At 37.4% G+C, this 26490-nt stretch overlaps 1 non-coding gene across 1 annotated transcript; it reads left to right on the forward strand.

Annotated features, from left to right (window-relative positions):
• Positions 1-10005: 10005 nt before the first annotated feature.
• On the forward strand, positions 10006-10112 carry LOC136377798 (U6 spliceosomal RNA). The gene has a single exon (XR_010746428.1). It is a non-coding gene; the product is annotated as a U6 spliceosomal RNA (small nuclear RNA).
• The last annotated feature ends 16378 nt before the right edge of the window (positions 10113-26490 follow it).

A 26490-nucleotide genomic window follows, 5' to 3' on the forward strand; every position in this document is an offset into this window, starting at 1 on the left:
GATGGAGTCAGACAGTTCCTGTAAGCTATGTCATTTTTTTTAACTCATGAGTCTCTCTCCACTTCTCTTTGTAGTACCTCTAGTTGCCTGTCTTCTATGTCACTAATTCTCTTGTCTATCTGGCCTGTTCTATTAGCTAAGCTTGCTACCTCACTTTTTGTTCATTAATTGAATTTTTATCACTGTTTGATTTGTTTTCATGGTTTCAATTTCCTTGGTGAAGTATTCTTTCTGTTCATTGAATTGTATTTTGTGCTCCCTAAATTGCCTTTCTTGTATATCCCTGATAATTTCTAGGACTTCAATTTTAAATTCTCTGTCATTAAACTTCAAGATTTCTAAGCTATTGAAAATTTTCTATAAATTTTTCCTTATCTATCTGAGCTACATCACTGTATTTTGTATCCATGATATTCAATTTCTTTTTTTAATGGCATTTGAGAGTGGTATTGTTAATAACACTAATAAAAGTTGATAAAAAATTTTTTTGAGAAAATGCAGTGAAAAACTGAAAATTCTATTGTGCTAGTGGAACAAAAATATGTAGAACAGAGGGCCTGGGTTGGGGGGAAGTGACAAAGAGGCAAAAATAAGGCAAGAACCCACAAAATGTCACAAGAAAGAAATTTGGATCAACAATAAAATAATTTGTTTGTAAATAATGGTCGAATGAGAAAAATAGTGTAAGAGAAAAGAAAAGAGAAAAAATACAGTGAAAAATAAAAATTCTATTGTATTAAGTGGCACAAAAACTATAGAATGAAGAGCCAGAGTTGGGGGGAATGCTAAAGAGATAAAAAACAAAGTAAAAAGCACACAAAATGCCACAAAGAAAAAATTTGAATTCAGAATAAAATAATTTGTTTGTGGGTGAGATTTGAATGAAAGAAAAAATGAAAGATAAAAAAAGACAAAGAGAGAGAGAGAGAGAGAGAGAGAATTGGGTTAAGTTTTTTGGAGCGTAAAACTTATAGAAAGAAAAGAATGGACAATGTAACACCTATGGGTAATAATGTTCAAAATGAAAAGAAAAGAATAAAACAGAAAGAATAAAATGACCAAGGTGGAAGGAAAAAAATCTTTATTTTTCTTTTTCAAGATTGTTGAGGCTATTCGTGTTCTTTTTTTCATTTCATATAAAGTTTTGGAATACTTGTTCTATATCTTTGATGTATATTATTGGTATTTTAATAGGAATTGCATTGAATTTACAGATTGCTTTCGGTAGTATAAACATTTTGATGAAGTTTATTCTTCCTATCCATGAACACGATATATGCTTCCACTTGCTTCTATCTTCCTTGACTTCTTTTATTGATGTTTTATAATTTTCTGAGTACAGGTCTTTAGCCTCCTTGGTTAAATTTACTACTAGGTACTTTATTATTTTGTTGCAATAGTGAAGGGGATTGGCTTCTTAATTTCTCTTTCACACAGTTCATTGTTGTTGTATATAAATGCCACTGATTTCTGAATATTGATTTTATAATGTGCCACCTTGCTGAATTCATTTTTCAGTTCCAGTAGTTTTTTGACTGAGACTTTAGGGCAGCGGTTCTCAAACCTGTGGGTCGTGACCCCGGCGGGGGTCAAATGACCAAAACACAGGGGTTGCCTAAAGCCATCAGAAAATACATATGATAGTTTTACTTCTTCTTTTTCAATTCAGATGCCTTTTATTTCTTTTTCTTGTCTGATTGCTGTAGCTAGGACTTTCAGAACTACGTTGAAGACTGGTGAAAGGGGGCACCCTTGCCTTGTTTCTGTTCTTAAGGGGATTGCTTTTAGTTTTTGCCCAATGAGTATGATGTTGGCTGTGGGTTTGTCATAGATGGCCTTTATCATGTTGAGGTATGTTCCCTGCATTTCCACTTTGCTGAGAGTTTTGAGTGCTGGATTTTATCAAATGCTTTTTCTGCATCTATTGATATTATCATGTGGTTTTTCTCCTTCCTTTTATGTGATGAATCACGTTGATTGATTTGCGAATATTGTACCATCCTTGCCTCCCTAGAATAAATCCCACTTGATCATGATGTATGATTTTCTTCATGTATTGCTGAATACAATTTGCTAATATTTTGTTGAGAATTTTCATTAGGGATATTGGTCTATAGTTTTCTTTCTTTGTAGTGTCTTTACCTGGTTTTGCAATGATTATATTTACTTCATAAAAGGAGTTTGGAAGTTTTCCCTCCTCTTAAAGTTCTTTAAATAGTTTGAGAAGGATAGAAGTTAGTTCTTCTTTGAATATTTGATAAAATTCACCTGTGAAGCCATCAGGCCCAGGACTTTTCTTTGTTGGGAGTTTTTTGATAAATATTTCCATCTCTTTTGGTGTAATCGGTTTGTTTACATTTTCTGATTCTTCCATTTTGATTTCTGAGTGATTATACTTTTCAACGAATTTATCAATTTCATTGAGGTTGTTCCATTTGGGGGCATAACGTTCTTCATAGTATTTTCTTACAATCCTTTGAATTTCTGCTGTGTCAGTTGTTACTTCTCCTCTCTTATTTCTAATTTTATTTATTTGAGCCCTTTCTCTGTTTTTCTTGGTGAGTCTGGTTAAAGGTTCATCAATTTTTTTTACCTTTTTAAGGAACCAGCTCTTGGTTTCATTGATCTTCTGTATAGTTGGGTGGGGGGGAGGGGTTGCCTCTATGTCATTTATTTTCGCTCTGATCTTTATTATTTTCTTCCTTCTGCATATTCTGGTCTTTACTTGCTGTTCCTTTTCTAGTTCTTTTAGATATAGGAGTAAGTTGTTTATTTAAGCTTTTTCTTGCTTCTTAAGGTATGCCTGCAATGCTATAAACTTCTCTCTCAGGATTGCTTTTGCTGTGTCCTATAAATTTTGAGTTGTTGTATCAGTTCATTTTCATTTGTTTCAAAAAAGTTTTTGATTTCTTCCTTGGCCTCATTGTTAACCCATTCATTATTTAATAGCATGCTATTTAGTTTCCAAGTGTTTGAATGTTTTTCAGTTTTTCTATTGTAGTTGATTTTTAGTTTCATGCCATTGTGGTCAGAGAGGTGCTTGATATGATTTCAATCTTCTTAAATTAATTAGGACTTGTTTTGTGTCCTAACATGTGGTCTATCCTAAAGAATGTAGTATAAGCACTTAAAAAGAATGTATATTCTCTTGCTTTGGGGTGAAAGGTTTTAAAGATATCTATTAAATCCAGTTGATCTAGTGTTTCATTTAAGGCTGCTGTTTCTTTATTAATTTTCTGTCTGGAGATTCTATCCATTGATGTTAGTGGAGTATTAAAATCCTCTACTATTATAATGTTGATCTCACCATTTTTGTCCATCAACATCTGTTTTATATATTTAGGTGCTCCTATATTAGGCGCATTATATTTATAATAGTTATATCTTCCTGTTATAATGCTCCTTTTATCATTATCTAGTGACCTTCTTTATTTTTTGCTATAGCCTTTGTTTTAAAGTTTATTTTCTCAGATATTAGTATTGCTAGCCCAGCTTTTTTTTCCTTTCCGTTTCCATAAAATATAGTTTTTCATCTTTTTACTCTCTATGGGTATCTTTTGTTCTGAGGTGGGTCTCTTGTAGGCAGCATATGTATGGGTCCTGTTTTCTTATCCATGCAGCTACTCTGTCGTTTAATGGGAGTATTTAATCCATTTACATTTAAGGTTATTATTTATATGTAGTTGTTTATTGCCATTTTATTCTTTAGATCTATAATCCTCTTTTTCTCAATTTTTTTTCTTTGTTCTTTCTACAGCAAGCCCCTTAACATTTCCTGCAGTACAGGTTGGTTGTAATGAATTCCTTGAGGGTTTGTTTGTTTGTTTTTGTTTTTGTTTTGTTTTTTTGTCTGGAAAGCTTTTTATTTGTCCTTCAATTTTAAATGATAATCTTGTTGGATAAAGAAGTCTTGGTTGTAGGCTCTTGTTTTGCACTACTTTAAATATTTCTTGCCATTCCCTTCTGGCCTCAAATGTTTCTGTTGAAAAGTCGGATGTCATCCTTATGGAGGCTTCTCTATAGGTAATTGACTTATTTTCTCTTGCTGCTTTTAGTATTTTCTTTTTATCTCTTAACTTTGGTATTTTAATTATGATGTATCTTGATGTAGGCCTCACTGGGATCCTCTTTAGCGGGACTCTCTGTGCTTCTTGAACTTGTGTGACTTTCCTTCATCAATTTAGGAAAGTTTTCAGTTTTGATTTCTTCAATCAGGTTCTTTATCCCTTGTTCTTTCTCTTCTCTTTCAGGAATTCCTATGCTGTGGGTGTTATTTCTTTTCATATTGTCACAGAGTTCTCTTATAGTTTCCTCTCTTCTTTTTGCTGCTCTTTTTCTGTTTTTATTTATCTTGTTCTCTGAGTTGTTGATTTGATCTTCTGCTTCATCAAGTCTGCTGTTGATTTCTTCTAGTGTAGTCTTCATTTCTGATATTGTAATTGCCATTTCTGATTTTTTCTAATTTATGATTTCAGTGTCCTTTTGATGCTTGCCATTTCTTTATTTAGATGCTCATTAAGTCCATCCATTGTAGCTTTGAGACCTTTAAGCATCCTAACAATCATTATTTTAAACTCTGCATCCAGTAATTTTATTGCTTCCATCTCATTCAGTTCTTTTTCTGGGGATTCTTCTTGTTGATTCATAGGGTTTATGTTCCTCTGTCTTTCCATTCTTTCTGTGTGTGGTTTGCAAGCTTATTAGAGTTGTGGGTCTGAGGTTCGTTTGTGGAATGTGGCTTCTCCTCCAGGACTTTATTCCTCAGCCTCTGCTTGTTGCTTGGATTTTGTTGTTGTTGTTGTTGCTTGGATTTTTAATTCTCCTTAACTAGTAGAGCTGCTTAAAAGTCTTTATTCCCCTGCTGTTTCTTTGTGGAGTCCAGCAGGAAGTATCTATGTTTGCTGATTCCAGCAGGGGGCTTCTGTCTTTAGGAGGGGAAAAGTGGGCATATCTTGGTTGTTTTTATTTTTTAGTTGAAAGTGTATCCATGAATGTGGTGGGTGTCATATTTGAGATTCTGAAAATGTGGTCTGCCCAGTGCCTCTTTGGTGGTGGGGCACGTTCTCAGTATGAAGGGGTAGGTGTAGCTCAGGTCTCCCTGGAAATTTGAGACACTGCCCCTCCCCTTTACTTCTTCCTTTCTGAACAATCTTTTGTTCTGATTGGAGCTGGAGAGCTTTTTGGAAGTGGGTCAACTGGTTCCACACTTGGCTTGTGCAGGGTGGAGGGAGCGACCTCTCCCCCAGCTATGGTGCCTCAGCACTGGAGAATGACTCAGGTCAGCTTTGGCTCTCCTCTCCTTGTCACCGTTTGTGTCTCTGTGTCTCATTCTCCCCACTCTCCTCATGCAAGAGCAGTCCTTTCAGCCCTCCTTGCCCCCAGAGCCCCACACAAATGGCTGTGAGTGATATTTACTGCACTGGCCCTTTAAGGCTGCATTTTCTTCTGCCAGCCTCTTCCCACAGACAGAACTCTTGCTCCTCTCCCCACTCAATGCTGTCCAGGCTGTCTCCTCCAGTCCCTGGATTTCTATACTGGGGCTCCAGTCCTGGGACTGAAGACCCCTGCCTCTTAGGGTTTCTATCCTTGCAATGGGAGCCCTTCTGGACCTTCAGCCTCAGCCTCCCCTTGCTCCTGGAAGCAGGGGAGCCCCCATCATGCCCCTGCACTCCCTTCCAGGATCGGTGTGGATTCTTCTGTGCTCCTTGGTTTTCCAGTCCTGTTCTCTTAGTCCAAGTTGGTTTTTCACAATGATTGTTCTTAAATTAATTTGTAATTCAGTTTGGTTGTGGGAGGTGGCAGTCTGTGTGTCTGCCTACTCCTCTGCCATCTTGGAATCCCCTAAAATTCTTTATATATATAAAACTTGTAAACTAAGCAAGAGGGGACTAGCTTATTAGGTCTTCTAATAAACTAGCCCCAACACTCTAGCAAAGGTAATTTCATTTAGCTTCTCACCTTATCCTAAGCTTAACATTTCATTTCTCACTGTTGTGGTGACAGAGATAGGGGTAGATTTGGGAAGGTCTTTAATATGTAAAACATTTATCACTACTGTGTTATCTTGTGGTCTTGATGTGTGGAAATTTTTCTTTTAATAGATCCTATAGATAAATGTTGTAAGCTCATTAGTAAATTACTTTAATGACTTTTGTACCATGTTTCCCCTCCTTACCTGTCCCAACTAGTACTTGATTTTGTATAAAAGCAGGCTCAGAACTCTATGAGGGTCTACATGATTTGGGACCATGCCCCATGTAGCTAGCTGGCTAATTAAAAAACTCCTCAAAGTTTTTCTGTAACATGCCTTGGTATCTCTATGTAACCCATGGGTTACAGTACTTTATAACAGTACCTTTCCCATACTTTAAAATTGGGAAAGCTAACCTTTATAGAGCATTGTATATGTGCCATAAATTGTGTGAGGTTAGATACATTATCTCATTTCTCTTCATAATAATCTGATGCGGCCAGAAACATTAGTCATCCACCCACTTTACAGATGGAGAAACAGGCTTAGAAAGATTAGGTAACTTGCTTAATGTTGTATGATTAAATGGGATTTTATTTTCTGAGTCTAAATTCCAAATTTAACCACTTTGTTATATAATCTCCTGGTTGTGACACTATATAAATGTCAAATGACACACTGAATGACCATAATCTTTATCATAAATATTTGTATAGATTCTGCTGTGTTAGTGGACACATTATCAATAACCACTACCTGCCATGGCAAATCATGTTTGACTATTTTTACTGTGAAGCATAAAGTTAGAAATAAAGTTTTAAAAATTGTATTATGGAGTCATAGAGGGAACTGAAGTATGTTTAGTCCATCCTGATATTGTATAGAACCTTGCTACTCAGTGCGGGCCATGCACCTGCAGCATCAGCCCTACCTAGAGGCCTGCTAGGAATAACGAATATGCTGAGCTCCACCCCAGATGCACTAAATTACAATCTATATCTTAATGAGATCTCCAGATCAAGAATCACTTTTTTATAAGGTCATGAACCAACAATTCTTCACTACTGCTTTTTTTAATTGATTGATTAATTTTAGAGAGAGAGAGAAAGGGAAGGAGAGACAGACAGACAAAGACACCAATCTATTCCTATATGTGCCCTTACCAGGGATTGATCTGGCAACCTTTATATATCGAGATGATGCTCTAACCAACTAAGCTATACAGCCAGGGCAATTCTTCACTCCTTAACAATAGAATAAATTAAAATTGGACTTAAATTTTCTTTCTAAAAGTAAGTGTTAAGTGATCATTAAGTAAAATATGGACAGAAATGAGTAAAAATGTCTTTTGTGAGGTGTTATTTTTACACAACAAAGGGTAATATATCTAAGAAACTTCAACTAGAAAAAGGGTCTTAGTTCCTGAACCTATGAGAGACTGTAATTAATTCTAGAATACAACTCCTGAAAGCAAAGTCTTTGTCCTATTTATTGCTGGATTATCAATGCAAAGAAGAGTAGCTGGCACACAGTCCCTACTATGTGCCATGTTTACACATGCTGAGTATATAAATATGTTCTTAATATTCTTAAGACAATTCAGGTATATCCTCCAAAAAGTAGGATTGGGCAGGAATAACTTCTAGGGCTCATACCTTAGAGATTTGATTTGTCTTAAGTGTCCTAATATAGAAAAGGTTTTTTGACATTAGAAAGACAAAAGGAAAAGAAAACATTGTTAACACCATAATATATCCTATATAAGGGACAACTATAGATTACATAACAGAAAAAAAATTATTTTTTTTTTTGATGGCCAGGTGTCAGTTCCATTTCTTGTTTTAGGAAACTATTGGGCATAAAAATCTCTGAAGTTTGGCATTTGAATGTTATTCTAAGAGTTTGCTTAAGACAAGATAATAAATTTGGTACCTATTTCCAGACCACATCTCAGAACAGGCCCAGCAGGAAAGTCAGATTTCTAGCTCAGTTTATAGAAAACACCTGTTTTCACACCAGCATCTGCTCATAATGCACTTTTGCAGTACATCATTTTCTATTTCTGCACTAAGCCTCAAGGCAGAGACATAATCCTGACAATGTCATGAAAAATAAGTAAATAAATGTGTCCAGCTGTCAAATTACAAACAGTCTAATTAACCCTTAAGTTTATGATTAAATAGAACAAATGTAGACATGAAAGGTCTTGTCCCATTAATAACATACTGGATAACCAAGATTTCTTATTATTTTGAAATAGTGATAATATCTAATCCATTTACTTATTTCACGGTTAGAATGTTACAAAGGCTGCCAGCCTTCAACTCTCTTGTATTCACCATCAGTGCAGCAACAGAAAGAATAGTCTACCCTAGAGTATATGAACAAAATCTTTCCATTCCAGTGTTAATAGAAATTTAGAAGTGCTAAATAACTGAAATAAAAACAAGACAACTGTTGTCCCACAAAGCCACCTCTAGTAAGGACAGCATCATGATAGTAGCAAAAAGTTTTATTGTTTTTTAATGCAACTTTATTTCTTTTTAAGACAGATAATTCTAAGATTATTTTTGGTTAGTTTTATCACCATGACAAAAGTGAAATGTATAAGAAAAAGAAAATTTATTTTGTCAGAATGTAATGTTAGCAAAGCACTCACACAGGGACATTGCTCCCCAAACCATTCCTGGCTGTGTGCTGGCACTGCCTCCAAAAGCCATCTGCTCACCTGTCAGACAACTCTTGAGGGTAAACCCGGGGCAGGATTTCCTATGACAAGGAAAACAGAAAATGTCTTCAGTGAAATGAAGCAGTATTTCCATCTACTGAACAAAGTAATTCCAAAGGGTTGATGGATGAGAGGTCAAAAATGTCAAGTGTTCCAAAAATTAAATAGTTCACTCATAAATCATTCAACCCAGGCAAGAGCAAAAATAACAGTGCTTGTTCTAACAACCACCAGAAAGAAGGACACATTCCAGCCACAGTAACAGCATGGCTTTCTCGGTAATCCCTAACAGCAGCATGTTTGGGGCACAGGCAGAACAGAGAATAGAAATATCCATCCTAGTGGGCAGGATCTCATGATATATTTCCAAAGAATTATCAAAAGAACAGCTTGTGCAGAAAGCAAGACAAAACAAAAGAAAGAGAGAGAGAGAGAAAGAAAGAAGGTAGAAATGCATCCTTCAACAGAAAGATCCCTAAAATACGTCTACAACTAGAAGAGCATAGCAGTCACCTTTGGCTAAAATAGACAAATTGTAAGGGGGGAGGGACAGGCTGTGTTTCTCTGATGTACACAGCAAGGAAAAAAAAGTTAACCAGATGTCAGCTCCATCACACAAGTATGAGTCACTGTGTACAGTGCCAAAACTGCCTGAGGCTACCTATCTTTAAGTGCAAAATGCCACATGACCTTTTGTCTAGTCTTCCATTTGAATTAGTGTTTCCCTTGAAAAATAACAGTTACTTTCCCTGGCCAGTGGTAGAGTGGATAGTGTTGGAGCAACCACTGAGATCACCAGCTCCTGGGTTGCTGGCTCCACCCTGAAGTCACTAGCTCGAGCCCTAGTCAGGACACATATGAGAAACAATCAATGGGGTGCACAACTAAGTGGAATGAGTTGTTTCTCTCTTCCTTCTTCTCTCTCTTTCTCTCTCTCCCTCTCAAAAAGAGAAAAAGAAAAAACTAATTTAAATGTAAATTGTAACTGAAAAAAATAAAAAATATAAATAACACTCTAAAATTTTATTATTATGCTAAAATTTTGTGTATTTCTGTGAGTATACATGTATATTTGGTTTGTTTGCTTTCTTAACAAATGAAAGCATACTTTATATACACATAGGTACTATTCTGGACTTAATCACTTTTGGCCAAAAATATATCCTGGAGATATTTCTTTGTTAGCACATAAACATCTGTCTCACTTTAAGGGACTAGGTAATATTATATCAATTGACTGTCCCATCATTTCTTCAACTAATCATAAAAACAAACTGGGTTTTTTCCTTTACAATTAAAAGTAATGGTGCTCACTGTAGCAGCACATACACTAAAATTAGAGTGATACAGAGAAGATTAGCATGGTCCCTACACAAAGATGACACGCAAATTCATGAAGCATTTCTTTCTTTTTTTAAAGGTAATGCAAAGACCTCTTTCTTTTTTAAAATATTTTTAGTTTTACTGATTTGAGAGAGAGAGAGTGAGAGATACAGGACCATTAATCTGTTTCTATATGTGCCCTGACCAGGGGTCAAACTACCAACTTCTGTATTTTGAGATGATGCTCTAACCAAATGAGCCACCCAGCCAGCACCAGGGACCCCTCTTATCTCTTATATGCGTATCTCTGTATACATCTATAGAATTAATCTGCAAATATTAAATTGCGAGTCTATCTGTATTCCTTACTTTGAAAGACTCTTATCAAATTTTCCTGTAAGGACTTCAATTTGTCCCTTGAAAAATGTTTAATCTACCACCAAAATTTTACCATCAAAGTTATCTTTTAAATATGAAGTATAAATAAAAACTTTTACAAGCATACAGAAGTTAAGGAAATTAATCACCAGAAAAACCCCACTGGGGGAAGTACTCAAGGGGGTTATTAAACCAGACACAAAGAACAAAACTACAGGTAAAAGGTCCAACATGGTCACAATAAAAACAAGGATAATCTGTGACAACAATAACATAAGAGTGGAGAGGATAAAGACCTGCAGTAGCAAAGGAGGATGAAGAGCAGAAGCACTCATAGGAGAGAGGACTCTTGCACATATGAACATTTTTTTCTTAACCTAATGGTGACCACCCACAAAAAAAGCCACTACTAAAACAAACAGCTTTAAAGAAAAGAAATGGCAAAGAAGTATGGAATACCACCCAAAAAAACAATGGACAGAAACAAAAAAGAGAAGAACCAAACACAAGACACAGAGCTACCAGAAAACAAAACATAAAATGGCTATAGGAAATCCTCAAGTGTCAATAATTACTCAAGTGTAAATGGACTAAACTCACCAATAAAGAGGCACGGAGTAGCAGATTAAATCCAAAAGCAAAACCCAACTGTATGCTGCCTTCAAAAGACACATCTAAGCAGCAAGGACAAAAGTAAACTCAAAGTGAAAGGTTGGAAAATGATCCCCCAAGAAAATAATATCCAAAGAAAACCAGGTATAGCCATACTCATATCTGAAAATGCTGACTTCAAGACAACAAAGGTAACCAGAGATGAAGATGGACATTTCATAATGATAAAGGGGACATTGTTTTAACAGACATGATACTTCTTAATATATATGCACTGAAACAGGGAGCATGAAAACATATATCTACTGACTGATCTAAAAATAGAGGCAGGCAAAAACACAATCATACTTGGGGATTTCAACACACCATTGATGGCTTTAGATAGATCATCCAAACAGAAAATTAATAAAGAAATATGGGCCTTAAGTGACACTCTGGACCAAATGGACATAATAGACATCTATAAGACATTTCATCCCAAAACATCAGATTATACATTCTTCTCTAGTGTGCATGAAACATATGTTGGGCCACAAAACTAACATCAACAAATTCAAGAAGATTGAAATTATACCAAGCATATTTTCTGATCACAAAGTATTGAAATTAGAATTTAACTGTAAAAAGGAAGTAAAGAAACCCATAAAAATGTAAAAATTAGACAACATTCTTCTAAAAAATGGTTCAAAGAAGAAATAAAAGCAGAGCTAAAAAAGATATATACAGTCAAATAAAAATGACATGATATATCAAAACTTCTGGGATGCAGCAAAAGCAGTAATAAGAGGGAAGTGTATATCATTACAGGCTTCTATCAAGACACAAGAGAGATCTCAAGTAAACAAACCTAATATCACACTTTAAGGAACTAGAAAAAGAAGAACAAAGCCAACCCAAAGTCAGCAGAAGAAAGGAAATAGTAAAATCAGAGCAGAACTAAATTAAACAGAGGAAAAAAAAACTATAAAAAATTATATAACAAAGAGCTCATTCTTTGAAAAGATCAATAAAATCGACAAACCACTGGCTAGACTCACTAAGGAAAAAAGAGAAGGACACATATAAACAAAATCTGAAATAAAAGAGGAGAAATTACCACAGACATCATAGATATACAAAGTATTATAGTAGAATACTATGAAAGACTATATTCCACCAAATTCAACAACCTAGAGAAAATGGATAAATTCCTAGAACTACTATATAATCTTCCTAGACTGAGGCACAAGGAAGTGGAAAACCTAAATAGACCTATGAGCAGGTAGAAAATAAAAACAACTATCAAAAACATCCCAAAAAACAAAAGTCCAGGACCAGATGGCTACACTAGTGAATCCTACCAAATATTCAAAGAAGATTAGGTACCTATCTTTTTCAAAGTCTTCCAAAAAATAGAAGCAGCAATACTCCGCAACACATTTTATGAGGTCAAAATAACCCTCATACCAAAACCTGGCAAGGACAACACAAAAAAGAAAACTACAGGCCAATATCTGTAATGAAACAGATGCAAAAATCCTAAACAAAATACTAGCAAATAAAATTCAACAACACATTAAAAAAATAATACATTACAATCAAGTGGGATTCATTCCAGGAGCACAAGGATGGTTCAACATACAGAAATCAATGAATGTAATAACCCACATCAACAAAACAAAGAATAAAATGTATATGATCTTATCAATAGATGCAGAGAGGGTATTTGATGAGACACAACATCCCTTTATGTTTAAAACACTCAATAAAATTGGAAGAGGGAAAGTAATTCAACAAAATAAAGGTCATATATGACAAACCATAGCTAATATACTAAATGATGAAAAAATGAAGGCTTTTCTTCTAAAATCAGAAATAAGACAAAGCTGCGCACTCTCTCTACTGTTATTCAACTTAGTTCTGGAAGTTTTAGAGTGATCAGGCAAGAGAAAGAAATAAAAGGCATTCATATCAGAAAAGAAAAAGTAAAGGTATCACTTTTTGCAGATGAGATGATCCTGTATGTAGAAAACCCCAACAACTCCACCAAAAAGACTATTAGGAACAATAAACCAATATAGTCAAGTCTGAGGATACAAAATCAATATACAAAAGTCTACTGCTTTTCTATATGCCAACAATGAAACTTCAGAAAATGAACTCAGAAAAACAATTCCTTTTACAATTGCAACAAAAAATAAAAAATAAAAAAGCTAGGAATAGACTTAACAAAGTATGTGAAAAACCTATATGTTGAAAACTACAAAACATTATTGAAAGAAATTGAAAAAGACACAATGAAATGGGAAAATATTTCATGTTCATGGCTTGGAAGAATCAACATAGTTAAAATGACCATTTTAGCCAAAGCAATATATAAATTTAATGCAATTGCCATCAAAATCTCAATGTCATAATTTAAAAAAATAGAACAAAATATTACCAATTTTGTATGGAACCATAAAAAAATTCGAATAGCCAAAGCAATCCTTTTGATAAAAGGATAAAGCTAGAGTTATCACACTACCTGAGTTCAAATTATACTATAGAGCCACGATCATCAAAACAGCATGGTATTGGCAGAAAAAACAGACATACAGATTAATAGAACAGAATCAAGAGCCCTGAAATAAAACCACATATATATGGACAAATAATCTTTGACAAAGGAGCCAAAAACATGCATTGGAGAAAAGAAAGCCTCTTCAATAAATGGTGCTGGGAAAATTGAAAAACCACAAGCAAAAGAATGAAATTTGACTACAGTTTGTCCCCCTGTGCAAAAATAATTCAAAATGGATCAAAAATCTACATATAAAACCTAAAACTATAAATTACATTAAAAAAAACATAGATACTAAGCTCATGGACCTTGGCCATAAAGAACAATTTATAAATTTGATCCCAAAGGCACGGGAAATAAAGGCAAAAATAAATGAATGGGACTATATCAAACTAAAAAGCTTTTGCACAGCAGTAGAAACTGACAAAAAACAAATAGGCAGTCAACTAAATGGGAGATGATATTTGCAAACAACAGCTCCAATAAGGGGTTAATATCCAAAATATATAAAAAATTCACAAAGTTCAGCAACAAACAAGCAAACAACCCAATTAAAAATGGGGAAAGGACCTGAACAGACTCTTAACCGAAGAGGAAATACAAATGGCCAACAGATATATGAAAAGATGCTCATCTTCACTAGCCATTCAAGAAATGTAAATCAAAACTACAATGAGATATTACCTCACACAAGTTATAATGTCTATTATCAACAAGACAGAAAATAACAGGTGTTGAGGAGACTGTGGAGAAAAAGGAATGCTCATTCACTGCTGATGAGAATGCAAATTAGTACAACCATTATGAAAGAAAGTACAGTGGTTCCTCAAAAAATTAAGAATAGAACTACCATTTGACCCAGCTATGCCTCTCCTGGGTATCTACCCCCAAAACTCGAAACCATTGGTACGTAAGGACACATGCACTCCATGTTCATCATAGCATTATTCACAGTGGCCAAGACATGGAAACAACTGAAGTGTTCTTCAATAGAGGATTGGATAAAGAAGATGTGGTACATATTGTATATACAATGGACTACTACTCAGCCATAAGAAATGATGACATAGTGACATTTACAACATGGATGGACCTTGAGAACATTATACTGAGTAAAACAAGTAAATTAGGAAAAGCTAAGAACTGTATGATACACATAGGTGGGATATAAAAGTGAAACTTACTGACATAGAAAAAAGTTAAGTGGTTACCAGGGGGAGGGGGATGAAGTGGAGGGTATGGGGAAAGGGTTGGGAGAAGGGTGTAAAGAGGGACAAATATAAGGTGATAGAAAATGATTTGACTTTGGGTGATGGGCCTACAACATAATCAACAGTTCAAATGCTATAGAAATGTTCACCTGAAATCTATGTACTCTTATTGATCAATGTCACCCTGTTAAAGTTTATTTTCTATATAAAATTTTTAAAAAATAATCTTTATGAGGGTGTCTGTTTACACAGATTCTCATTCACACTATATTTGATCTTTGGAGAATCTGATGGGTGAAATGGCATTTCATTTTTAATTTCTATCTTCAAAATTATAAACATTATCATCTACTCATTCTTTTAAGGACCATATGTATTTTTTAAAATATGAATGTGGATTGGTTCTCTTTTATTGATTTGTCAAAGTCCATTATATATTTCATCAAATCAAGGACATTCATTAAGTATAAAAAGAAAAAAATCTCTGCCCATTAAATTAAGAAACACATCCTGGCCAGTTGGCTCAGAAGATAGCTTGTTGACCTGGGGGTGCAGACTTCCCAGGTTCAATCCCTCCGTGGTCAGGGCATACATGAAAAATGACCATCTGCTTCTCTTCCCCTTCCTCTCCCTCTTCTCTTTCTCTCTTCCCTTCCTGTAGCCAGTGGCTTAATTGGTCCGAGCATTGGCCCCAGACACTGAGGATAGCTTTGTTGTTTCGAGCAGCAGCCCCAGAATGGGGATTGCTGGGTGGATCCCAGTCTGGGCACACATGAGAGTCTGGCCCTCTATCTCCCCTCCTCTCACTTTGAAAGAGAAAAAAAAGGAAAAAAAAGAAAGAAATAAAGAGAGGAAGAAAGAGAAGGAAGCTTTCTTATCATCTATAATTTTTAATTTGAATGTATTAAAATAATCCTTTTACACTTAAGTAGATAGTTTCTCATGTTTCATTGTTGCACATAGAGATAGGAGGTTAAGCAAAGGTCTCCAATTCAGTGTCTGATTCTGTAGAATCACGGGGCAGCACTGAGTCGTCCTCCATGTCCACGGTGGTCCTCCCCATAACAGTGAGTTCTCTGCTGTCACCAGCACTGGCATTAAAGAGTATCTTTCTTTTTTTTAATTTTAATTTATTGTGTTTACATAGATTCAAGTGTCCCATCAAATATATCTTCCTCTCCCCCCACCCCCATGTTCCCCTTGATACCCCCTTTGCCCTCTCCCCTTCCCTCCAGGATTTGCTGTCCTGCTCTCTTTGTCTCTGTGTTATGTATACATAATTTTACTAATCCCTTTTTCCTCTCTGATCCCATCCTCTCTTCCCCTTTCCCTCTGGTCCCTTTGACCCCGCCTCTGCCTCTATTCCATTCCTCAGTTCACATTGTTCATTAGATTCCTCATATGAGTGGAGTCATATATTTTTCTTTCTTTGCCTGGCTTATTTCACTTAGCATAATAGTCTCCAGGTCCATCTGTGTTGTCGCAAAAGGTAAGATTTCCTTTTTGTTCACAGCTACATAGTATTTCATTGTGTATATGTACCAAATCTTTTTAATCCACTCATCCACAGATGGGCGTTTCCAGATCTTGGCTATTGTAAACAATGCTGCAATAAACATGGGTGTGCATTTCTTCTTTTGAATCAGTGATTTGGTATTCTTAGGATATATTCCTAAAAGTGGGATAGCTAGGTCAAACGGCAGATCCATTTTTAAATTTTTAAGGAATCTCCATACTGTTTTCCACAATGGTTGTACCAGTCTGCATTCCCACCAGCAGTGCAGGAGGGTTCCCCTTTCTCCACATCCTCTCCAGCACTTATTGTGTGTTGATTTGTTAATAAGCACCATTCTGACAGGTATGAGGTGATATCTCATTGTGGTTTTAATTTGTATTTCTCTAATGATTAGTGATGTTGAACATTTTTTCATATGCCTATTGGCCATCTATATGTCCTCTTTGGAGAAGTGTCTATTAAGTGAAGAGTATCTTAAAAACAGTTCCTTGAGGAGCTGAAAACCACAAGGGCTGGGCTCTTAGACTGACGTGGCCAGAGCTAGCCTGCTCTTGGCTCCAGCTACAGAAATGTTGCTGAAGAATTCTGATTTCCCAGCTACCCTCGCTCAGTCATCTATTTTCCACCATGATGCAATTTCAGAAACTTCCCCACACTCCCATCTAAAAGCATCAAAATGTGGGGAAGATGTGAATTATAAGTAACAAAATCCTCCAGAAGGAAACTAGTCTTTGCACTGGGGCTTGTAACTATCTTTCCAGTTTGGCACTTTTATTTTGACTAATATTTTTATCATTGAGAATATTTCCATTTTCATATGGTCAGATGTTTCTTTTTCTTTATGGAGTACAAATTTTGTATCTTGAGCTTCCCCACACTAGTGTTAGAGAGAAAAATGCCCATATTTTCAAAGCAACAGTGTTTTTTGGATTTTCTTAAGTGAGAGAAGGGGAGATAGAGAGACAGACTCCCGCATGCACCCCAACAGGGACCACCTGGCAATCCCGATCTGGGGCCAATGCTCTTCCGATCTAGGCCATGCTCCCAACCAAGCTATTTTTAGTGCCTGAGGTGGAGGCCCCACAGAGCCATCCTCAGCTCCTGGCCAACGTGCTCGAAACAATCGAGTCATGGTTGTGGGAGGGGAGAAGAGGGGGGGTGGGTAGAAGCAGATGATCACTTCTCCTGTGTTTCCTGACTGGGAATCAAACTGGAACATCCACATGCCAATGCTCTACCACTGAACCAACCAGCCAGGGCCTTGGTTTGTTTTTTTAACTTTTAAATTTGTGATCTAACAGAAAATAGGGAGTATGTCTTTGTCGTGTGTTCAGTAAAATGTCTGAGGTAGAATTATAGCTTTCTTTTTTCCCACATAACTACCTAGGTTTCCTACCATTGTATATTACTAAATTTTCACATCTGTGTTGATTTATTTTATAATTTAACTTCTTCTCTTTTATAGATTGAGCTATCGATATTATCCTAAAGTACAACAAACTTATCTTTTATAGTGAAACTATAAAATGTTATAAATCTTGCAAGCTAGTGGGCTTTCATTGCTCCTTTTCTTTAAGTTTTTTGCATTTTATTTGAGTGTTTACTTGTCTTGAGTTTTCTAATCAGTTTATGTTACAAAAATAATTTTTCTCTTTTTAATGTCACAATATTGAACTTAAATGTCACAATATTGAACTTAAAGAGTTACACTCTCTAGAATACCAACATACTGTCTAAGAATAATAAACTCATTTTATTTCTTTAAATCTTACTTTGTAATTGAGTTAAATCTCATTCTGCTTGCCACATGATAGCCAATAATTTGAGTGACAAGAAGGCAGGGCAAGGATAGCAGCTTTATTTGGAAAACCAGCAAGCCAAGAAGATGGCAGACTAGCATCCTAAAGCACCATCAAAAGAAAGTACAGAATTCAGGCTTCTTTTATGTCATGGGAGAAGAGAAATCAGGGGTTGGAGGTCAGAGGTGATTGATGACCACAAACATCTGGATGTCAATAAGGGCCCAAGGGATATAGTGTGACTTCTTTCCTTTTGTTCAATAAACTCTGGCTGCTGTGGTCCCACAGCACGAGGTTCCTATAAACCTTTTGATAAACAATCATTATTTTTGTACAGACCTTCCTTTCCTCCTCGGGAAGTAGACTTGAGTACGAAGACCATTTCAGTAATTTCTAGGCTACAGGTTAAATTCCTTTCATGATTATCATATCTACATGCAGAACTAAGCAGAAATTGCTAACTGACATGTCAGGCTTGAGCGAAATGCAGTCACAGAGACTGATTATTTATTCTATTACAACTTCTCACTTTCAATCGGTCCATTCCACAATCCTGTGGAATTAGGGGTAATGGGGTTTGTCTTTCATATGGCTGCTTCCTGCTGATCAGGGTTGGTGAGGTGAGACTGTGGAATTGAACCATTTGACCTGATCTATGATATATTCTTTAGTGCCCCTCTTAAATATGGGCTTTTAGGAGTTATCATAGGCATTTCCCTGTTAGTCTTAGTAGTCTTAGCCATGTTGGCACAGCCCTTAATTATACAGTACATAATTGTTTGAATAACATAACCATATGAAGGATAGTGAGACCTAATTTGGGGAGCTAACCAAGGATTGAATGTATCCCATTTAGGTTCCATGAGAAAAGGCCTGTGAATCAATCTCCCCTTCCATCTAAACTTATTCCTCTCTGATTTGTAAGGTTTGTTGGAGCCAAGTAGCTTGTTGTCTAATTTTAGCAATATGAGTCTCTAGCTCAGAAGAGAAATTAATATACATACTGAAATGTAGAAACACCATATCCCTGACCGTAGAATGAGTTTTGCAGATGAGTAAATGAAAAGACTTGTGTAAAGGCCATAAATGTTCATTAATGTCTAGATTCCGGAAAGCCCTCAGGGTGCTGCTTTGACAACCTCTGTAAAAGGCCAAGATAGCCGAGCACATTCTTTTGCTTTTTGTAAAATGCTTCGCTGAGCACTCTCTCCCTAGATTGTTCCAATGATAACTGAGAGCCTGTTTCGCTTCTGTAAAACTGCTTTGGGGCCTGACCTGTGGTGGCACAGTGGATAAAGCATCGACCTGGAACGTTGATGTCACCGGTTCAGAACCTGGGGCTTGCCCAGTCAAGGCACATATGGGAGTTGATGCTTCCTGCTCCTCCCCCATTTTCTCTCTCTCCCCTCTCTCTAAAAATGAATAAATAAAAATCTAAAAAAAAATCTGCTTTGGCTAATTGCTCACCCCTTCCCCTCGCTTCTTTTTGCCTTTAAAAGGAAACCCCTGAGTTCATTCAGGGCTGTGAGTTCTTTAGGATGTGAATCCACTCATAGTCACTGGCATTAAATTAAAGATTCCTTAATTTGGCTACTTAATTGTGTGGCAAAACATTTGTTTCCTCACTGTCCAGATATAACAATACAGCAAGTAGTATTAACAATACAGACTCCATTTTGTTCAACAAGAATATAATCTAAAGCTATACTGTGGTCAAGTACAACTTTAGCAAGAGAACCTGAGGATGTCTGCAGGTAAGGTAGTAGCCATTTCATTTGCAATTGTGTTTAAGGTTTTGATAGGGTCTTAAGTGCATGTTGGTGAGCCACCATGCCCCACCAAGGGAGATGGGTATAGCCAAAGCAATAACTACCACCCTCAGGGAGATCACAAGTGGCCCCAGTGAACGGCTTACGGAAACTGGTTCCACGGTCACTTTCTGAAACTCCACAGACAGAGAATGGGGTTACCAGTAGCCTAATAGGCAGGTTCCACCTATACGCCAACTGTCAAGACATTTATAAGCCTAAATCTCATTTTTGGATCCACAAACAAAAATGAAATTCTTGGGAGCACAAAAGATTCCAGTCATATTCTGAAATTTAAGGTTATCTCCTTGGGGAAGATTACTCAAGATGTTTTTTAACCAAGGGTCAGAGCAAGGCACGGTCCATGATGGAGTCATATGGCAACTCATGTACCAATCAGGCAAAAGGCCTGCAGCTGGTAAACCAGTGAGCAAGCCTAACACAGCTGCCCCACATATGTCTTATTATATTGACAAGAGAGAGCAGTTCTTCCACAGGGCATGCTCAAATTCATGTGCCCCCAGGACTCAGACTATTCACAGTATTTCCCTGAAACTGTGGCTGTAGAGCTGGGGGGGGGGGTGAGAAAGAAACAAGGGGCAGGACGTGTATGATTAACAAACCTCAGATAAACAGCCTTAGAAAATTTCATGTCATTAGTGGTATCTGAGAGAAATTCAAAACAGGCAGTGTGGAGAGTCAGAATAATTATGCACAGAGAACCGTTTGTTCTTCATTCTACTTATCTCTCGAATGAAGAAGTAGCTTTAGATCTTCAAGGGTTCTCAAGTCCACTGTTTATTTTCTTTCTGAAGTGGAGTGACTTCTGGTGATGCTGTTTTTATTCCGGTGTGGTGTCCCGGTGGCGTCACTCCCCCTGCTTTACTGACGGGTTGGTGTTTAACGGAACCTCAAATGGTCCCAGTTCACTTGGCAGCCAACTGCTGTTCAGGTGCCTGTACTTAAGGAGACCTCAGTCTTTCCGGTGAAGGAGTGCTGGGTCACATCCACGAAATACGCAGACCTGTGGGAGGCAAACTCTTGGACAGAAGTTCGGACAGTGTCTAAGGTCTTAGTGCAGCTATTGTTAGATCTGGCAAAGTGTAAAGCCAGGAGGCACGGCCTGGGCCACTATCACAGCAGCCCGGCCCATGCAGGTTCGCATTGGATTCGGACAGTCGATAAAGAAACAATGGAGTCAAAAACTGATGAGCCATAGTCTTTAATTCTAGTTTGCACCCGGCGGGCAAGTAAAAACATACACTGGGCTCCAAAACCCAATCACATTCAGTGCTCACAAAGCCACTGACTTATCCGAGTTTCCTAGAATCAAAGGTTTCTAGCTCACCAGACTTATTCACCTCTGTTCCCCAACTCCTTCCTTATCCCAAATACAAACTCTACACAAACTGGCATCTCACTCAGCACTCCACCATCTTGGCTGCTTCTCCTGGCCTCCTCCACATGGCCTTTCTCTGCTTTCCTCTGCTCTCTCTACTAATGATAATCTCAGGAACCAAGAGTGCAAGCTCCCGCTCTACCCCTATTTTATAGTGTAGCTTCACAACCTTTAATCCAATATACAAAATAGGGAAGTCTCTAATACAAAGTCACTTTCTGAGGCATGACTGGATTGTACCACCCTACATCAAAAAGGGTAGGAAAGGCTTAATCCCAAAACCAAGCCCCAGGCTACAAGGATTCTGCCTGCCTTTAGCCCACCCCCAACACACATTAATATCACCTGGGCGACGGCCTCCTCGTGTCATCTTTAACAAAGTGAGCATAATACATTTTATCTGCCCAACACAAAGCATCAGCTGTGTGACCTGCTGGGTAGGGCCCAGGAATGGCCTACCACAAAAATTTTCCAAGGGGCTTGACTGTAAGCCTGCTTCTGCTTCCAGAGCTACCCTAATCTCAACAGGACAACCCACAATGCCTCATCTCAAGTCAAATAACATTTCTGACATATTTTGGCAATGCTCCTTTTCAGTGTGGGATTCATTATTCTCAGTTTTTCCTGTTGACTGATCCCCAGGAAGAATGTAATTTCTGGCTGATATACAACAGTTTAGATACCTGCTGAGACGTACTGAGAATGAGAGCAGGCCCCTTGTCACTTTGAAGGGTGTTTGGCAATCCAAATCGAGGAATGACTACTTTCAGGAGGAAGGTAATGACTTTTTCAGTTCAGGTAGGGGAGGTCTCTACCCATCCTGAGAAAGTACCTACAAACACTAGCAAATACCTACAATTTCCAAAGGCTCAGGGCTTCTGAGTAAAGTCTATCTTCTAGCCTCAGTGGGCGCATGCCCTTTATAAGGACTTCCCACCTTCAGAGGCTCAGCAGCAGTTTTTAGCACAGATCATACAACTCTGATTAATTTGTTGAACAGTCTTTTGTAAATCAGGCCAATTGATTTCCTGTGATTATGTTTTACCCTGCTAATAGCCAGAGCAATACTTGATGTTCATGTGTGAGGCTTTGTGACCTGCATCTAACAGCAGCAACATCTCAGAAGCATATTTAATATCTTTATTACTGTCAGTGAGTTGCCCTCTTTCTTTCGAAATAGCTCCATGGGCATGGACTACTAAAAAGTCTTAATGGGAATCAGTTGTGAGTATGCAAAACAGAGTTTATTCCTATATTATAACACTCATAAGCTGTCTTTTTCTATACAACTGTAAGCCTACTTTTGCCCACCCCTGTATTTACCTGTTTTCCTTTAGCCAGAAGAATTCTTGTGAGAGCAATGATGTCTACCTTTTGTGCTGACATCCCTGGGGGTAAGATTTTTGCCTCAAGAGCTGTTTGTCTAGGCCCCACCACACAGCCAGTGCAAAGCTTACTGTGGTCCATGATGCTACACCCATTGGTGAAGAGTTTCAACTCTGGTTCAGCAACTCCGGTCAGTCAAGTCCAGCTGGCTAGAACAGACAAGCTCAATGATATGTTCTGGAGTTTGTGAAGCCTCATCCGGGACCTAGATAGCTGGGTTGAAAGCTAATGTTAATTGTAGCTTCACATTAGGATTGCCTGAAAGAATGGCCTTATGTCTTCCCATTCTTCCTGACATAAAACAACATTCTCTCTTTTTGTCCAATAAGGAGAGGACATAGAGAGGGATGTATGTGCCCCAAGGTAAATTTTTAAGCAAGTCACTGTCATGGTCCAAAGGCAAGAGGCCGTCTTTTCCTGTGCGGCCTAGTTTCCTAAGTAAATGCAGGTCGTGGAATGTTGCTCTAAGTTAGAGTTGACATGCCAAGACTTAAGTCTAGTCTCTCATGGACATGCAAGTTGAAGGGCTTTTGTAAATCTGATAAACCTAAAGCTGGGGCTGAAATTAACTTGCCCTTAATTGTGCTGTAAGAGATTCCAGATCCGTCTCATAGAGGAATTTACAATGAGTTTGTATTTTGGAATCCAAATTTGGCAGAATCCTACTATTTCCCCAAATGCCTGTAGTCATCTATGAGTTTTGGGTGGGCTCAAGCCTACAACTGACCATTTTCTGTCAGGTGGTAGATCCCTTTGACCTTAGGACAGGGTGAAACCCAGGTAAGTAATGTGCTGTCTACAAATCTGGGCCTTTTTCTGAGAGACAGTCGGCCAAATGATTCAAAGTCTTTATAGTATGTTTCAGGCATTTATCATAAATGGAGCTTGCTATTAATAAGTCATTCATGTACTAAAGTAGAAGTTCTTCATCTAACATAAGGTTCCCAAGAGCCTGAGCCAACTTTTCCCCAAATAAGGTGGGGGGAATTTTGTTTTTGTTTGTTTGTTTGTTTTTTAATTTCAAGAGTATAACTTTTATTATTTTTTTATTAAAGTTTATATTTAGTATTATTTTGTATTAGGTTCAAGGGTACAGCTCAGTGGCCAGACAGTCACACACTTCACAAAGTGCTGCTCCTGATGTTTCCTGTACCCACCTGGCACCATTCACAGGTATTACAATATTATTGACCATATTCCTTATGCTGTACTGTACATCCCTGTGACTATTCTGTAACTACCAATCTGTACTTCTTAATCCCTTCACCTTTTTCACCCAGCCACACCAAACCCTCCCTTCTGGCAACCATCAGTCTATTCTTTGTCTCTATGAGAAGGTGGAGAAATTTTTGAAATCTTGTGGCAAGTACTGCTGGGCTACTGTGTTGTTTCCAGCCATTCAAAAGGAAATGACTACTGGAATTCTTCAGCAACTGGTATGCAGAAAAATCCATACTGAAAACCATTCATATTTTTATATTTTCCCGGGATATTGGTAAGCAAAGTATATGAGTTGGTCACCACAAGAAGCAGGTCCTGAATTATTTCATTTATAGCTTTAAATTACATAAATCCTGTTAACTTATATTAAATTTATCTCAGTAATTTACTTTTTTATTGCTGTTGTGAATAGGAGCTGTATCTAACATATTGTCTGCTTATTTGACATGTAAGAAAGCTATTGGTTTTCTGATCAGGCTGATCACTCCAAATTCTTAGTTTTAATATTTTTTCCAGTTTATTATTTTGAGTTCCAAAAATACAATTATATTTTCTATAAAAATTATAATTTAGACCTGAAGATGGCAGCGGAGTAAGCAGACGGACAGACTTCCAGCTCACACCACTGAACTGGATTACAAACTAATTTATGAATAGTCAGCATGAAAAACCAAATCTGGACTATAATAACAGCTCTCAAAAACCAAGGAACAAAGAAGAAGCCACAACAAACCTGGTAGGGAGCACCTGAATCTCCCCTGCTTATAGGAACAGAGGGTTGGTGAGACTGAGAGCCCAGAAGGGATCTCACTCCAAATAAAAGAGCAGTAAATACTGCTCACAGCCACTTGCCTAGCGACCAAGGAATGAGGTGTGTTGAAAGGGCAGGCCTATCTTCCAAAAAGAAAGGAAAGAGAGAGAGACAGATGGTGAGGGGCAGAGGAATGCAGGGGATGACCTGAGAAGCTGACTCATGCAGTGCTGGAGGCAGCCATAGCTGGGGGAGGGGCTGAACCTTTCACAAAACAAAAGTCAAAGTGCTTCCAGTGCACAGATCTCCAGACATCTTTCCAGGTCCAATCAGTGCAAAAAGGCACAGCTGAAAACAAAAAGTAAGGAGGAGGGGCAGTAACTCAGGTCTCCATGGAGAGCTGAGATACACCTCCCCCTACTGAAGCTGAGAAAACAACCCACCCCCAGAGAGATTAACTGGCAGAGAGGACTTCAGAGTCTCAGGTTACACACACCACATTCCTGGATACAGTTTCAAATAAGCCCCCTGCTGAGATCAGCAAACAAGACAATCACCTGTTAAGAAAATAAACAAATCAAGACTTCAAAGCAGCCCAAATCTGAAAGTGGATTACAAATAATAGCTGATGCCAACTCAAGAAGACCTAGAAACAACACAAGTAAAAACTGGAGGCACACAACACCAAGCCTAGACTCAACCAACTGTACAAACAAAACACCCAAAAACACAGATATAATGAGAAGACAGAGAAGTGCAATCCAAATGAAATCAGAAGAGAAACATCCAGGAAATGAACTGAATGATATGGAAATTACCAAACTTCCAGATGCGGAGTTCAAAATAATAATTGTAAGGATGCTTAGGGATCATAGAACAACAATGGATGGTCATTACAAACACCAAAATAAAGAAATAGCAAGTATAAAAAAGGATATTGAAATATTAAAAAAGAATCCGTCAAAGATGACAAATACAATATCAGAAATGAAGACCACAATGGAAGGAATTAAAAGCAGGATGGATGAAGCTGAGAATCGAATCAGCAAGTAGGAGGACACCTGGAATGAAGGCGTGAAAGCAGAGAAGAAAAAAGAAAAGAGACTCAAAAAGAAAACTCTGAGAGCTCTCTGACAAATTAAAAAGAAATAACATTCGCATCATAGGGGTTCCTAAAGAAGAGAAAGAACAAGGGATAGAGACTTTGTTCAATCATATCATAGCTGAAAACTTCCCTAAATTAATGCAGGAGAAACTCTCACAAGTTTGAGAAGCACAGAGAACTCCATTAAAGAGAAACCCAAAGAAACCTACACCAAAACACATCATAATTAAAATACCACAGCTAAGTGACAAAGAGAAAATATTAAAAGCTGCGAGAGAAAAAAAGGCTATCACCTACAAAGGAGCCCCCATAAGGATGACATCAGACTTCTCAACAGAAACACTTGAGGCCAGAAGGGAATGGCAAGAAATTGTCAAAGTAATGCAGAACAAGAACTTACAACCAAGACTACTTTATCCAGCAAGGCTATCATTTAAAATTGAAGGAAAAATAAAAAGCTTCCCAGACAAAAAAAAAAAAAAACTCAAGGAATTCATTATAACCAAACCAATGCTGCAGGAAATGTTAAGGGGCATAGTGTAAACAGATCAAAGTGGGAAAAGAATATAGCAAAACAGGAATACAGCTTTAAAGAATAAAATGGCAATAAACAACTACATATCAATAATAACTTTAAATGTAAATAGATTAAAAGATCCAATCAAAAGACATAGGGTAGTTGCATGACTAAGAAAACAGGACCCGTATATATGCTGTCTACAAGAGACACAACTTAAAAC

Source organism: Saccopteryx leptura, chromosome 6, assembly GCF_036850995.1.
Source record: "Saccopteryx leptura isolate mSacLep1 chromosome 6, mSacLep1_pri_phased_curated, whole genome shotgun sequence".
Taxonomy (NCBI): domain Eukaryota; kingdom Metazoa; phylum Chordata; class Mammalia; order Chiroptera; family Emballonuridae; genus Saccopteryx; species Saccopteryx leptura.